Below are 17,516 nucleotides of genomic sequence, written 5' to 3'. Positions count from 1 at the left end.
TTGCTGTATAATATTTGTGGTGTGTTGCGGTCAAAAGTCTCTGGTGGTAACTACATTCAATAGCATGCCCTGGATTTGAATAACCCAATGAATGGCATGGCTCAATTGTTTGATCTTTAAGCAAAACCAGAACGACCAATAATCTAGACTGCCTCAGTAATGATTATTTACTCCAATAAGAATCCAAAACTGACATATTCAGCTATTTATCAAACATTTATTTGTTGTTTTCAAAGGTACCATAAAGATCTGACCCAGTAACACCATTTTTCTGCTTCCTTCATCATTCAAATCCCATTACAGATAGACTTTACCATTTTAGTTGCATGCGAGAAAAGTTATCTATAAATTGAGTGCTTATGCACTTCTTCTTTAACCACATAATTTCTCAGCTCTCTTTTTTGCCAAAGTTTTTTTGTTCTCTTTCATGTTCGTCATGAAAATAACAGTAACAGAATAACTTAAATCGATGATATATCAATTCTACTAATTATCATAAGAAAATTTCATGCATTGTAATTCATACTTGTGAAATTTGAAAGTTGCAGCATTAAAATATATATAGCATTGAGCATTTAAGGAATTTATGATACAAAACCTAGTGTTACAAAGCGTAGGGCAATCTCTATGGGCACTGCAGGCCAAAGGCCATTGTATCCCACTTCCCACAAATTAGAGGTTCGACACGGGGTTTAGTTTTGAAAGCGGGCTTGCGAAGCCAATGCAGGGGATTTATGGATTCTCTAAAAAAAGGTTTGGACAATCGAAATAAATGAAAGAACAAAATTTCGCGTATGGATTTGGTGTTTGTGATGTTTGTGATGGTGTGTGTATCAAAAATGCTGTAACACTTGTCTGTTGAGTGTTTTCTGCATAAAAACAACTTGAAGCTCCCTCAGCAGCACAATGGAATGTAAAAGATGAATAGGTCAAGAATTCCTGACAATTGCTCGTCAAATTCATCAGTGGTTCCATTGGCTAAGAAGAAAGAAACGTTATTTCGTTATCTTTGACAGGAATTTTATACGGCGTGGATTATATTAATTATTGAATCAGATGCACTGTATTCGACCAATTATGGAGCCCCCGGAAACGGGGACCTCTGTAAAATATTAGAATCTTGAACTAGGAACTTAGTGCTACAATTATCAAAGTGTAGAAGCTTTTTCTCAATTCTCAAGAGCCTGTATAGTGGAGTTGGGGTCACTGTGAATGTGAAAGTAATGAGTTTGAAAATGCCTTTTCTTTTCAGTTTTGTCTCTGTGCTCTCAATTTAAGAGTCTTTTGGTGTCCCTCAGTCCTCCGAATCCTGATTTTGTGTTTCATTTGTGACGTTGCAAATTGCAGTTGATTGTAATACACAAATTACTAAAGCTTGTCATCCGACCATAAACCAAGGGTTTATGGTCTCATTAGTCCTCTTATTATTAAAATTTATGAGATGAATTTACACATATGAATATGACTTTGTGTAATTAGTTTGTACGGAAAGAGTTGTATAAGAGTTATATATTCAGTTAATTTTACAAAATTAATAAAAATAAACCCTGAGACAGAAATCACCACCAAGAGTGTTTTAAGTGATAAATACATGGTAAGAAAGGGTATTAGGTACATATATTAGATTTAACGACAATTATTTGCTTATGAAAAAAATCTAAGAAGTTTTAAAGGGTAAAAATAATAAAAAGAGAATTTTTGTATTTCTAAGATGTTAGAACATGAAAAATACAAATAAACGTGTTTAAAAATGAAGTGAAAACATCCCATGACAAGTAAAATTCTACTTGATTTCAAAACAAAAAACATATTGGTATAATCGCGCAGTCAAAATTCAAAAGAAAATAACTTAAGAGAAGAATAAAGTGACAATGATAAATAAATGATTGAGTGATTCAATAGGATTCTAAAGTATTTATTTAAGAGATACTGAATTCGATTTTCTTCTTGAATATATAAGACTAACCATAAAAACCCTATTCATTGATAGTTTATAAATTCCTAAAAATTAATTAAAAAATATTCGTATATTCCAAACACCTCAGTAAAACCCAATATATATTATATATATAATATATAATTATATATAATATATAATGACAAACAAAAGTTTCCACTTGTTATTTAGTTGTCAAAAATGGCGGCACTGGAAGGCAACCGCCAAGTGAAAACTCATGGCAAATTCAATCTGCTCACATATATACTGTTTACACGTGGCAATATCACAGCAGTATATCCCGAGAATGGGAACATGTAACCGGCTGTGATTGTCGGTTGCTTTAATATGGCCAATTGTAACGACGCATTACTGCTTGTTAATCACACGTGGCTTTCTTTATGGTGTGGGTGTCTTAACAGTGTGGGCTGGGGGGGTCGGTTTCGCCAAATTCGCTTTTGTTCTTCTGGCCTTCATAAAAGGTAAAAACTTGATTATAAAATTTATACAAAAAAATTAAAAATAACCATTAATATTTGAAAATAATAATTACACATGTTTAATTAATATTCACTTAATATCTCCATCTGATTCACAGATTGGCGTTAAATTTGTACCAAATAATTTTCAATTATTGCCAACATCAAATTAATTAGATGACAGTAATGGGATTATCATGCAATAATTATTCTAATAAAATTATTATCATCATGTTCTCTATCTTCAACCAAACCATATTCTCGAATTAAATTAATGCGACAAATTAATTATCTAACTAACATTCCTCTAATAATCGAATTAAATTAATAAATAAAAATTGGGTAACATCATTTTTGAGGCAGGCAAAGGGTAGGATTGCAACATGCCTGACTAATTTGACGGTTTAAATATTTGGATAAGAATTGGCAAAAGATTTTCTATGATTTTTTCTTGTCTAGTACATCATAAATGGGTTGCATTTAACTTGAACTACTAAACATATGGATTAGTTCAATGTATTATCATATATACCATGCCAAAATATATAGTTTTCTTTCCCTTTCGATACCAAATGAATTGACGTAAGAGACATCAATCAGGGGTATTTTAGGTGCTTTTGTATGTTGTAATTGTTTGGTAATCACTAATAGGTTATATGTAAAATCTTCAGAGTGCATTTGTTCAATTTAAATTACTTTACTGTTGTGTAACGAGATAACACAATATATATTTTTAAGGTTTTTTTTTTTTATTATATTATTAAAAAATTGATTCTTAAATTAAAAAAAAAAAAATACAAACAAAGCCAATAGCGAATGCCCAAGCCGACAATTCTGCGAAGGTGAGGAAAATTGTCGATTGCTAGGATGTAATATATTGTGATGATGGTCGAAATTTAACGAAATCAGTAGTATTACACCACAAGAATCGAAAAAAGGTTGCATTCTCTAAACAAACAAACCAAACTGTGAATAGATCTTTTGTCACGATCTCGTGATGCCCGTGGAGCCATTCACCACCTTTAGAGGTTCAACATGACTTTGTTGACCGTTTAGTCCATTAAATTTTGATGAAATTAGGTTGTCCAGAGATTTATTTCATTTATTCCAATCTAGTTTTCAAAGTATAAAGTGGTATTTTTTTTTTTTGAAAGAAACCGAACAAATCTTTACCTTTCCCAACGTTCAAAACGGGGCATGACTTAGGATTTGCCCGTGGAAGCGAAAGCACCCAACAAAACAAGAAAAATAAATGCTAATGCTTTGTCAATTCTCTTCTATTCTCCTCTATAGACTTTCAAAAGACTTTAAAGCTTTCATTATTTTCCTTTAATCAATAACAAACTTTCTCTCTTTTCCAACAATCCAAACACAAACCCAAAAGTTGAAGGTGGATTCCTCTAGCTTATAGTAAGTAAACTTATAATTAATATATATTAAAGTTGGTTAATAAGACAAAATTATGTAACGCTAGTTAAGTTCAAGTGGGTTATTAGAATTAATACTTTGTTAAATAAAACAAGTTGGATATATTAATTATAATTGAAATTGGCATACTGAGCCACAAATAGAAGGTTAAAATGAAAGTGGGGGGGGGGGGGGGCATGGAATGGATAACCTCTAAAATTGGAATTTTAGTGAAATTGGAGTGTCAAAAAGTGGGATTAATCGGTGATAAGGACAAAATGTGCTGAGTGTGGTGGGTCAGGTTGGGGGTACCATGTGATTGATCGTGGGATGACCGACCCCAGACAATCACAAAAGGGTCCTCCTTATTGGGACACCAATGTTTGCAATATTAATCATTTTAGCCAAATATTAAAATAACCAAAGTACTGGTTGTGTATTTGATCAGTTATTAAAACATGATTATAAAATATTACTAACATAATATAATAATATAACTAGTTACTTAATTATGGAATGACTTGCTTATTATTATATAATATTTTTCAATATAAGGTAGAGTTATTAAAAGTCTAGGTGATTAAATGGTTCGATATGAATTTTTGAGTGTATTTAAGAGATCAGGTTTTGTCTTTCCTTTATGCTAATAAGAGTAACAAACACACCGCATATTTAAAAAAAAAAATCAGTCATAAATTACAACCATGTCTGTTACTGGTTTAGAAAATCAAGAGATCCTGGATGAATTGGATCAGGTGGAAGAAAAGTGGTAATGGTTAATCAAACCCAAAAAAACTTTTTTTAAATATTATAACTTTCTATGATATATTTAGTCTTTAATAAAGGAATCAAATCTAAGATTTACTTCATTTTGTCTTTGCCATTATCATCAACACAATTTTTATTTTATTTAATTAAAAAATTCAAATTAATAAATATTACTGCTGGAGTGTTGGAAAATATTGACAGGGTCATCACTCCTGGACAAAACACCTTTTTCTGTGACTAGGTAATCAAAGTTTTGTAGAAAACATCTCTTTCAGTAATAACTGGCAAATCCAAACCTTTTTTTTTTTTTTTTACTTTCACTTTGAAAAATGACCAATTCATCAGAATCTTAATGCACGGAGAGGATGACGACGCTGACGCTCTCGTCCTTTTTTGTCCAATAAGAAACTACCGGCTGTTCATCCGGTCCACAAACTGAACTCGTACCACAAAAACGACACGTACCAATGCATTCACTGTAAAGTAACCCAAAGGGGCTGGATGGGTGATTCGAACGAGTAATGAGACGAGGGCACGTGGAGTATGGGTTTATAAAATATAAACTCTAAAAGCGAGGTCAATTTAGTTAGTGGTCAGAAGTCGAAAGGTGGGGTGCGGGGTTATGAGACTGTGAACAGTGAGCCGAGCGGGGCTCATTAATGTGGTGGTACGCGCTCGTGGGTCTGAGCCTGAACTGAACTAAACGATCTTTTGTGTTTTTTGTTGACGGTGGGTTCGACCGTGGGCTAATGTTCACGTGCTTGTCACGCGGTGCATGTATTTTTTTATTTTTTGATTATTCAAAATTAAGAGTCAATTATCGTTGAAAATAAATTAATAATCTGTAGGGAAACATGTTGACGGTAGAAAGAGAGAGCCGTTGTGGAGGTTCAGGCCGCTTCAACGCCTTTTTGAAGTAGAAGCATCACATGAAAATTTTGAGGGTTTAGGTATTTCTCACGTATTATACAATATAAATTTTTTTAATATTATATTATTAACCTTGAATTGATATGTGATTTATATAATGAATAGTAAGATTTATTTCTTAGAATATAAATAAAAAAATTAAATAGTATTTATAGTCATTAAAGACATATATTCATTGTTTTTTTTTTTTTGTAATAATCAAAGTGTTTGGATCAGTTGTTGACCTCAACTCAATCTCTGAGACCTATTAGACAACATATAGTCTAATGTTTTAGAATAAATTTAAATTGGTAAGTAATCCAAGGGAGTTAAACTTAGGAATCAATAAAGGAGTAGTAGCAACATCTTATTGACTATCAAATCAACCGATGGGATTGACATATATTCATTTTTTTTTTTTTTTTTACCAAGCCAGTTTATGTGCACTTCACAAATCTTTTAGGACCTTGAAGTTGAAAAGGTCGTAAATCTCTTAGTGGCCATCCCTGTTAGATATATGTGAATCAAACTCAAACCTCTTGAGAATCACCTAAAAGTCTTAATTAAAATTAAAATTGAGATACTATAGCTCTTATTTTATGGTGTTTTAAAAAAAATGATATACATAGTTGTATTTCGGCCCTAATGTAAATGACATAGCCAAAAAGGGAAGTTCTTGAAAAACAGATTAAAAATTATGATTTAAGTACAAAAGAAATCCATTCTAGAAAAACAACTAATATATTTTGTTTCAGAAACTAAACATCCTTGGAAGTAAAAAAATAAAACAAATTGAAGCTTCTTTAATTTGTCTTGAAAGTTAAAAAAAAAAAAAAAAAAAAGAGGGATAGAAAAGTGTGGGCAGAAAAGTAGGAAAACGAAAACATGAAAACATTTGGGAATTGCCAGGTGATGCTAGTGTAGTTAAGTCAGGTAGGGTCCGGTGAAAGTGAAAACTACCAAATTTTTTTAATCTTACATTCTGGACCCCTACATTTTATTATTGTTTATTTAAACAAGATAAATTTTATAATTTTAGCATTTGTTTGATATTAATCGGAAATTTTTAAAACTAAATAGCATTAAATTTTTTAATTATATTTAATATTTAACATATGAAAATTGCATAGAAAGGTTATATTAGAGCAAAAAATATTCTTTTCCTCGATTTTTTTTTTTTTTTTTTTTACCAATAACTATTACCAATAAGATTTATATATGAAAAAAAAAAAAAAAAAAACTATCACACGAAACTCCCCGTATACACATTTTCTCTCAATATACCCCCCACTCTCTTCATTTATCCACACAAAGCACTCTCCATAGCCAACTCTCCTCTCCAAACTCTTTAATCTTGTTTTCAATTTTGTTTCTGCAAAATAACCATGGCGAAAGACTCAGAGCATGGCCATACTCAGCCAAGGACTACACAGACCACCTCCAGCTCCTTTCTTCGACTCAGTCGCGCTCACCAAGGGTCTTTACAGAGCTTAATCGCCGAGTTCATCGCCACGTTGCTCTCCTCTACATCACCGTTCTGACTGTCATCGGCTATAAGAGCCAGATTGACCACGCTGACCCTGCGCGTGGCGTCGGCATTCTCGGTATCGCTCTGGCTTCGGTGGCAGATCTTCGTTCCGTTTACTGCACCGCCGGATCTCGCGCCGGTAAGTCCTCCACAGCACATCACAAATCACTCAAACGTTACAAAAGTATTAGTCTTTTCATTTACATAACAAGTTACAACTCTTTACATGAACAATGCAGGGGGTCATTAATCCACCCGCCGGTGACGTTCGGGCTGTTTTTGGACCACGGAGTGTCGTGGTGAGGGCGTGATGTACATGGTGGCTCAGTGTTGGGAGCATTTGCGGAGTGCGTTGAAGGCGCTTCCAGAGCTCGCACTCAAGAGATATGGCGGGGAGCCAACGAGACTTGATGATTGCACAGCACCGCGTCGTTTAGGGCCGAAGATCATCGGAACTTTGTCTTGGTTTACACTGTTTTCTCTGCAAATGATCCACAGAGAAGTGCCCGAGACTCCCCTGCTCCGTAAGCATTCTAAAATTTATTCTTTAGTTACATTTTTTTTTTTAAATTTGTTTCTTTTTGGATAATTTTACTGCTGAGTTTTGGCATTGAGCGCGTGATTACACATGTTCTTTGATAACATTCATATGGTCTTGAGATTTTACGTTAATGTGTCTTTTTCTTAGAAAAAAAATGCAGATACGATCTTACATTTATTACAAATCCCCTGCTGTTTTAATTTTATGACAAAAATTCTGGTCCTGAATAATCTTCTGTAAAACTCAAGAAAAGAGGATAATTTTTTTTTGAAAATATATATTTATTATGTCAGATAGATAATTAGTTTAAGGAGATTAATTGAAGGGTTTGATGGTTAATCCCACACAAAGGGTAATTTGTTTATAAATAAGGGCATAGGAGAGAGAAATAATAAAAAAAATTTTAGGAACATGTTAGTGTTATAAAAATATTAAAGTTAATTTTTGTACACAAAAAATACTTCATTAGGTGGGAATTGTTTCCTTTTCTCACTAAATGGTTCTTCAGATAATAAAGGGAAAGGGTAACATGCCATGATTCTGTGGTGGAAAAACAAAGGGCTAGCTGAAATATGCAGGGGACCATTTTTTTTAATCATGTTTTCTTTCTCTTCTTAAATCGAAAGTGGGGATTCTTTTCTTTTTTCAAGTTTGCATTCTCTTATCAATCTCAGCTCCGCTTTGGAGTCTAGTGGGTGGTGGGGTCTCAGTTTTGAAAAAAAAAAAAAAAAAGAAAGAAAAAAATTACTTGTTTATGTGTTTTCTCAAAGATGGTGTCGTTCTGGGAATTTCGTGAGAATTTAAACAACTCTTCTGTGATGATCTCACGGTCTAAGACGGCAGTTTATATCTTCTTATTCCTCTTTTATCGTTTTCTCTGGATCACATCATAATGTCATATCACCATAATTAATATGTAATGACGAAGAAATATGGGTTTCACGTGTTCTTTGGGATTCGGTCTTTCCACGAGTGGTATAGTGCCAAATTTGTTGGGTTTGTCTTAACCAAAGTTTTAGGGGGGTGAAATAATTTGTGTTTCATTTAGGTTTTGGCACCACTCCAATTGGCTTGCCGTGTTCATGGTTCATTTGGCCACCATTCCGATACCGGCACCGGCATCAACCCTGCTAGGAGTCTTGGTAGCAGTGTTATTACAACGAGGACAAGGCTTGGGAGATCAAGTAATATCAAATTGTCAATGACTTAATTTTTTTATTTTTTATTGTTTAGCCAAAAGATTGTACGTGTTATGTTTTTCTATTGGTTCAGTGGATCTTCTGGTGGGCATTCATTGGCGCAGCATCCCCGCTTTACCACAGATTCTCTTGAGGCGGGAGCGCAAGGCTCTTAGGTCATTCAGGAGCAAAACCCACGTCTGAGTAGTTTTAACTTAAAAGATTGCTTCTTAGATTCATTGGATCAAAAAAAGATTGGAAGAAGAAGGCTCTAACGAAGTGATAATGAGGGAGTGTTTGTGTGTTTGTATGGTGGAATTCCCTGTATGTGGTGCTCAACCTGGGGGCTTGGGATCATGGTATTGTAGATAAAAAAAGTCTCTCTTTTATTAATAGGGGCTTTTTTTTTTTTACACATCTTTTGTACTTTTAAGCACCTTGCTGGAATTCACTTTCAATGGGTCTTTTATACTTTCTATGTGATTATGCTTTAAGAAAAAGGTTTCCGAAGTGAGTATTGCTAGTTACTTGTCATCTCATTGGTACTTAGCTTAATTTATGATAATTAACTCTCCACGATTCAATTATCATTTTCCATAGAAACTGAACTTGCAATTATGATCATGCAAAGATAAAAGTCTAATAAGCATTCAAGCTTTCCTTATTCATCTCCTTCAGTCCTCATCACAGGATTAGAAAGAAAGGAGATGGAAATGGGTCCGTTGCATCATTACTAATCTGAACATTTGATGAGAAGGTAAATTAGATACTTCATGAGCCATATATCCTGCCATATGTGGATCAAAAAATAGTAGTTCTAGGAGCAAAGTTTACATTTTAAAATTATGTAGTGACTGAAAATATGATAGTACGAGTTTTTATTTCGCTAGTTTAAGGGTTTGAGGAGAGGATCTATTTAAGGTACGCGTAACTGATTGAAAAATATAATTGGTTAGAGTATTTTTGTTCTAATAAGAATTTAAGGTTCTAATGGCTTCGTCAAATGTTGTTTCCTATTCTAAAACACTTGCAGGATTGACAAAGGACTCTAATTCAAAGTCAAGTTGCCAATGCAATTGGAGAATTACTGGATTATAAAAAAAGATTTAAACAAAAAAAAAAAAAATGATTAACAGTTAACACCATCTCTTATGCTTTCCTTGCTTCTCTCAACTCTTCTGCGCTCTAAAATGCAGCCTTTGAGTTTCTTCAATGGGGACTTCTTATCTAGTTACTTCTTGTATTTTTTTTCAGTACCTATTATCTTGATGACAGAAAAGGGTTATTCACGTTTTCAACAAGCACTATAGTGCTCTTATAGCTGGAGGCTGAATAAGCATATGACAGTGTAGCCACAAATGGGCAATTGATTGCCAAGAGATGAGCCGAATAGCAGAGTTATCGAGAAGAGTCCAACAATATGTATCAAGTTTTGGTTTTGGTACATTGTTTCTGTCCATTATAATAATTATACAGCTTGTGATGGAGACAATACAGCTTGTATACATCTTTAACATAACTTTCTTTGGTAGGTAGCACAGTATGGGGTAAGATTGATTAGATTTGATTGTACTGTGTCGTATTGGGTTTTCACTTAATAACCTTAACTTTTAACATTTGAACAGAAGGGTGATGAACATTCGAAGATCTTTAAATGGATTTTCTCGAGGTTGAGTGACGAATTTGATTGTTTGTCTTGATAGAAAATGACAGAAAGTTGTGGAATTTTATAAGAGAATACTGGATTTGTCTACTAAGGGGAAGAGTTCATACAGTTTCTCATGTTCAGTTGTTGTTCACTCTTTTCAAGGGCTATGGCCCAAGAAGATATCCTTAATGGATTTCTTTTTGGGCTTGAGCCCATTTTATTTTGCCCAAAGTCCTTCAACAAAATCCAACTCCTGCAGGTGAACTTCAATATTAGAATTTAAAAATGAAAATAGGTGATTATTTACGGGTTAAGACTTAAGAGTAGAAATATAAACCTCAACATTACGATATATCACAAGATCAAAATGCTCTAAATTGGGTGGTAAGGAAAGGTTTGGGTCAATCAGGTTTTTGAGTCATACTTAACACTCAAAGTGATGCAGATTATGACTTTAGAATTTAATCGGCCTTTTTTTTTTTTTTTTACTGGTGGTGTTCGGACTAGTTTGTGTGTACCTCAACTAATCCTCCAGGGTTATTAAGTGAATGATCGGGTAAATCTTTTTTGTGATCACTCCTATTAGTGCTTAGGGGGACTCGAACTCACGAATCTATATTGGACCCATTTGTTATTTTACCACCAGACTATCCGGTGGTGATTATTTAATAGGCTCGTTGCTTAACACTAGCCTAATTAAACAAATCTTTATTGACAAATAATACAAACTTGGACTTATATAAGAGATGCTTGACCAAAAAAATTAACAAAATTAACAAAAACACCCCCACCCACCCATTAAATATCGGTAGCTGGTCACAATCGTTGGAGGGTGACCTGAGTAGCCATATTGGCGTACGACCGGCTAGATCTGGTTGGTCGTGCGTCGATAAAAAAGGCTAGATTGATGCACTCTCGACTGGATTATACCAAATTTTGGCCACCTACCGGCAGTGGTGCCTAGAATCTGTCAAATGTGGATGCGTGGGGGTGTTTTTATCAATTTTTAAACTTTTTTTAAGTGTTTAGTTAAATTAACAAACCTGGGGGGTTTAAAAATAATAAAATAAAATAAAATATAATTTTCAGAATAGAGAAACAAATGTGTATTTTGGGTAGGATAGTGAAAAATAATTAAACAAACGGACCCTAAAATACCACTGTAGTATCCCATTATCTATTCCACCGTTAAATGAAATTTTATTATTATTTTTTCATCTATCTTTATATTAAATATGATCGGTAGTTTTTAAATGCAATAATTATTTATTGTACATGTATTAACTTATGATACAACGCCAATAATACTACCGTGTGATAGCATAAACTTTCTGGATGATCCTATTTCCTTAATGTCACGATTCCTTCTACTGCTAAGGAACCCAACTCATAACTATCACTGTATCCACCTAAAACAACATGATGATTAAACTAAATGTCCTAAACTTCCATCATTTTGTTTTAAGTACTTTTGGTGAAAAACTTTACTCCATGTAGAAATTTTCATGTTAAAGTTCATCATTGTGGAAGCACACCATTGATGAGAAACATGAACCATGTATATACGGTTGTATTAATCTGGGAGTATCCTTATAGCGTGCAGACAAAAACCAATATGTAAAAACGGTTAAAATGAAGTGATGAATTCTTGGCTGTTTTATTGTCGTTTAGCTGTAACTAGTTCGTTGACCATGTGCACAGCACTAAGCCGTAACAAGTTGCGGCCGACGTTCACACCTAGGAAGAAACTTTCTCCTTCATGAGGATGGATTTACCAATTTTCCATTGTTTAATTTCATACCATGATAATGAAACAGAAAGGCTTCTTGTTAGTGTTGAAACCACAGCCAAAACAGACAATAATAAAAGTAACAAAATACTTATAGAAAAACAATTTCTTGGTGTTAAAACTACAGCTAAAACACACAATAATAAAAGTAAAAAAGTAACAAAAGACAATCAATTTATCCCAATTCGTTTCAATAAAAGAATTACGTTCAGTATTCAAATAGATTATTTTATTGAGTTTTAAAAATCTAAAAAATACTATAATCTTAAAGTATCGGATTATCGACACTCGATAATACATTCTTGCTGTCTATTTTTTACTATTACAAAATACATATATAGAAAACCTAACTCCATTTGAGCTTACACGACCTAATTTGACCCAACCAAAACATTTGCAAATTAATTCTAAACTCTCGTAAACCGATAATTCATCAAGGCCATGCGAAGCATGAAGCACATCCAACACTTGGTTGATCACCAGGCCAAGCAGCTGTAACTATCTCTTTGATTTTAATGTCCCGCCAGCCTTCTGGAAATCTCCGCCAATTTGCATGAAATAAAGTAGAAAAAAAAAAGAGAGAAACGAAATTCAAAAATGATGAAAAATATATAATAACAGAAGAACTTTGATCCAACTTACCTTCATTGTATGAAACTGTCTAGAAAAATCTTCAATGCAAACCACCGCTCGCATAATTAAACTTCGAGATAAACCAGCTAGCAGTAGCAACGAATTACGATCCTGCATAAATTTTGATTCTCTCTGATTATAAAAAAGCAGCTTCCTGGCATGCACTTCTTGATCTCATTCATAGCTGATGTCTTGTCCGTCATCAACTTGTAATTCCTTTGGAACTGCTAGTTTCTGTAACTAATAAAAAACGAAGTAGTTGTTTGATGATTGTGTGTTGTGGGGGTGCGCAGAAACAGTAGTTCCAAATGCATTAGAAGAAGGATGGATGATGGAGAAGAGATCAACTATGATGAGCTCAAGAAGTAATTCATGCGGAAGAATATAATTTGTAGAGCTATGGAGAAGGGTTTGTATTTATAGTTTCTCATAAAATTGAATCAACAAAATAAATCTGTATCAAGTACCCTTTTTGATTTCAGACCAAGTGCAATGTATTTTACTAAAATTAATTATCAAATACAGTACAATGTTACTCATTGATTCATTTCTATTTTCATTAATTAAACCCCAAATTTATATTTATTAAAATAAAACCTCATAATAACACAAGTAATGTAATCTTAGTACTCAAATTTGGATTGGGCCGGGCCTAAAAATATGCTCTCGGATGAGTTTGGACAATTCAGTCGGAGGTGGCCCGACCCGATAACAACAATTCTGAAATCATAAGCGACATTGATTGATTACGACAAATATCAATTAAGAACCAGCCACGGTGTCGTTTTCTTAGGAATGGGCGCGCCCTGGCTTGGCTCGTCTCTCAACTGACAACCAATCCATTTACTACACAGAACCCTTCACTCTTCATATAATCTCTATAGAATTTTATTTTTTTTTGGGTTTCTTCTTGTTGTTGTTGAATTTTGGGTTAACGGAAATGCATCTATGGCCGACCGTAAGGATCCGAGAGTCTTTCAAGATATCATACTTAAGGAAACTGGAATGGAACCTCAACAGAATGGACAGCGAGAAGAAACGACGCTCTCAAGACCAACCTCTCTTGCTGGATAACAATCAAACAAACGCTCAAGTTTCTGAAACACCCAGATTGAAAAATTCTCCTTCTGGGTTTGTTTCTATTTGTAAAGAGATACTTATGGTTGCCTCTTGCTGTTTCTGCTGCTTCTGCTGTGGAGGTAACTTTATTTTTATTTAATTATTTTGTTGAGTTTAATTTGTTGATTTTTATGAAGATTGTGAAATAGGTTTGGGTTGTAAGATTGAATACTCCAGGAATCGAGTGAAGTTTTAATTTAGATAAGGATGGTTGTGGGAATTTGGGAGTATTGTTAGTTTGATGTTGTATTGGTTAGTAGGTTGGAGATTTTAATGGCCGCTCTAAGTACTTGATGAGCTATTGAACTAATTGTGGGTGCTTACTTGTGTTATTGCACAAAGAGTTTTGGGATCAAATGGAATTTACATTTACTTAATGAAGCCTCTTAAGAAGGTGAACAGATCACTACCAAGGTTTTGAACAATGATAGGAACCACACTCACAGCTCAATCAAACAACACAACAATCACAACCAATCAAACAGTAAACCAGAAATATAAGGATAAACGCAGCAAAATCCAGAACTGATGGGTATATATATATATATATATTGGTATTTGATAAACAGCCACACCAAGACTGGAATAGCCAACCCCAATCCAAAACAGGAAGTAAACAACAAAGACACAAAATTATCATAGACCACGCTGGACTTCGAGGGCCAGCATCCTCCCCAATTTTCCCTCTACGTTTCTCAATAATCCTTCATTTCCCTTTTCCTCATTTTATTCTGCTGTACTTTCTCTCTCAATAACAGAATCCTTCCCTTGTCCATCTGATCACTGTCATTGGTCCATTCCTAAAAACTAACTTAACACCTCATACCAAATGAAACTTCCTGCCGACATCCCATAATCCACTTCTTTGTTCCCTTGTGCCTCCTAACATACACCAGCATTCTGGTGGTCTCATCAAACAACTTCAGTAAAAATAATGATATGGGCTTGGTGATGGTGATGGTTGAACATGATCAGTCCGAGTTGGGTCAACAATTAGTTGATTAAGTATAATCTCCTTTTGAGATGATGTTGATGGGTTGAACATTTATGTTTTTGACGATGTTTATATCACAGTAAGTGCTCAGCCAGTCAGGCGACCATCTGAAACAGCTTTTCTCTTTTGATGGATATTAGAGCTATTGTACTTGCCTCGTTTGGGAAATCTATCCCTTATAACTTGTTCTTGCAAAGCTTATTGCTGTCCTTTGGATTGATGTCCCACAAAAATATGTATGTAGGCTCTTTTATTATGCATAAGGATACCAGGAGTGTGAGTTAAAAATTTATATGAAGTTATTGGTGTGCCGCCATCACCTGTTTATTTGGAGGGGTTGTAATGTGGTTAATTTCACTCTTCTTCCTCATTGCTTTTTTTTTTTTTTTTTAATTTAATTTGTTATTTTTTAGGGTTAGGCAAGACCTAAATCTAACACCAAACTGAATCCCGCCTCCAAATCCTAATACGGTCTACATTCTAGATGTCCGTCTCTCTAATTGTCTCTAATGAAAGTAGATCCTAGGCATGATTGAGTTAATAATGAAATGGTTTTTGGTTGGGGATATTAGGTCTCAATAAAATTGAATTTTGCTATAAATCTGGTCTGCCATAGCTGATGTTGACCTAATTTTTCGTTAGGTTTCTTCTTGAAGTTCTTACATTTCCGTGTGTAGCTTCTTCATCCATACATGCTACTTGCTCAGTCAATGATTATTACTGTTTCTCTGTTATTATTTTTTGTAAAAAAGTTATTTTTACTTTTTTAGAGTATGGACTCTAAATATGTCTATGTGCACATTCTTTTTCCATCCTTACATAGAACACCTTCAATATATTTAAATCATCAACTCTTTTATTATTATTATTATTATTTTTATATTTTTGGATATTATAAACCAATCCTTCCCCTTCTTAATTCGAGTGGGTTTCAATCTTAAGATCTATTGTACAACCCCAGAAGATGCAATTAGACATGAATAATTATAACGACTAGCATCATTTTTTTTATTTAATAAGAGATTTTATTCTTTCAGCTGCCATTGATCAAGAAGAGTGCTAAAACAGTACTTAGCAGGGCCAATCCACCAACGTCGATGATCTGTACATACGATAGGATTGTTAAATCAGTTGTTAAGGTCAAAGGTAAAAAATGAGTACCATTGACCATAGTCTAAGTTGTTTTTCTATTACCGGAGTGGTGTGTTTAACTTGGACTGAAATGTTTTGTTGTTCACTGTATACAGGAAATCGGTTTATGTTTCTCTATTTGATACACATGATGGTTATTGTCTCAGTTAGTATACTTGAAATTGAGCATAAATTACTATTTCATCCATGAGGATTAGCCTAATGTTCTGAAAACTAGAGCAGACTCTAAACCGGATAAGAGTCTGCTCTTCTTTTTTTTTCCTCATTTTTTTTTTCACCTTTCATTCATCCTCAAGTCTGCTCTTTAATTCGATGTCAGCACCTGTCACCTCATTATCTCTTTCTTCTTTTCGCCTCTCATCTCTTTTTTCTCTTTCTTCTTCTCACCTGTCACCTCATCTTTTTTTTTTTTTTTCTTTTAGTCTCTTTCTCCCCGTCCTCTTCTCTTTCTTCCTTATTCTCCTTCTTCTCTAGTACTTCTCCTTCGTCTTTTTTTTTTTTTTTTTTGTCTCTTGTCGGCTCTCTCTCTTCTTCTCTACTCTTTCATATATTCTCTTCTCTATTCTCACTCCTCTTCTTTTTTTCTTTGTTTTTCGTACCTTTCCTCAATTTTTTTTTTCTTTTCACATTCTAAGCTTGAATCCAATTGAAGATGACGAATCCAATTGAAGATGATAAAGGTGAAAGAGAAAATGAATGACGTTGGATTTTTGAAGCGAAAGAAAAAAAAAAAAAGAAAACATACTAGGTGTGTACCGGTTTTATGTTTGGTCCGATTGGACTGTCGCGTCTGATATGTTTAAACGATTCATTTACGGTTTAAAACGGTCCGATTGTTGAGAACGGTTTTATTAGTTTGTGAGTTTTTTTCTTCTGAAACTCAGTCACGAACGCCACGGTACGCGTCTGGTCTGGTTTTCAGAACATTGACTGTTTAGCCTAAGAAACACATGGGTGTCCTCAATTGATAGAGGAAATTCTATCCTAAAAATTTAATACTAGACTCAAATGTACATAGGTCAAACCTGAGGGATGAAATTGTGATTTTTCGTCATCTGCCTCCGATGTTGTTATATAGTTTATTGGTAGAAAATCCTTTGTTAGCTGGATTAAATCTTTATGGCTCTTATTATGATAGTTTTTGGAATAATCTTTTGAAAAAGGTTAAATTGGGTGGGTATTACGATGTAAGATTTGAAAATTAACAAAAATATTCTTTATGTTTGTTTATTTACTAAATACTCTTATAATAAAATATTAAAAGTTAACAAAAACACTCTCAATCCATCCATTAAATACGGATAGTCGACCACCATTGTCGGAGGATGGTCGGAGTGTTTTTGTAATTTCTAAAAAAAATATTTGGGGGTGTTTAGTGAAATTAACAAATTTAAAAGGTTTAAAAGAAATTAAAAAATATAGAATAATATTTTGA

At 33.8% G+C, this 17,516-nt stretch overlaps 1 long non-coding RNA gene and 1 pseudogene across 1 annotated transcript; both read left to right on the top strand.

Annotated features, from left to right (window-relative positions):
• The first annotated feature begins 6,903 nt into the window (after positions 1-6,903).
• LOC116145914 lies at positions 6,904-7,555 on the top strand (annotated as a pseudogene).
• A 6,056-nt stretch (positions 7,556-13,611) lies between these two features.
• On the top strand, positions 13,612-17,040 carry LOC116145946. The gene is made up of 3 exons (XR_004130447.1): positions 13,612-14,015; positions 15,967-16,284; positions 17,026-17,040. It is a non-coding gene; the product is annotated as an uncharacterized LOC116145946 (long non-coding RNA).
• The last annotated feature ends 476 nt before the right edge of the window (positions 17,041-17,516 follow it).

The sequence above is a fragment of the Pistacia vera genome, unplaced genomic scaffold (genome assembly GCF_008641045.1).
Source record: "Pistacia vera cultivar Batoury unplaced genomic scaffold, PisVer_v2 Contig47, whole genome shotgun sequence".
Lineage (NCBI taxonomy): Eukaryota > Viridiplantae > Streptophyta > Magnoliopsida > Sapindales > Anacardiaceae > Pistacia > Pistacia vera.
The sequence above is the reverse complement of the archived record's forward strand: the minus strand, read 5'-3'. Positions and strand labels throughout refer to the sequence as shown.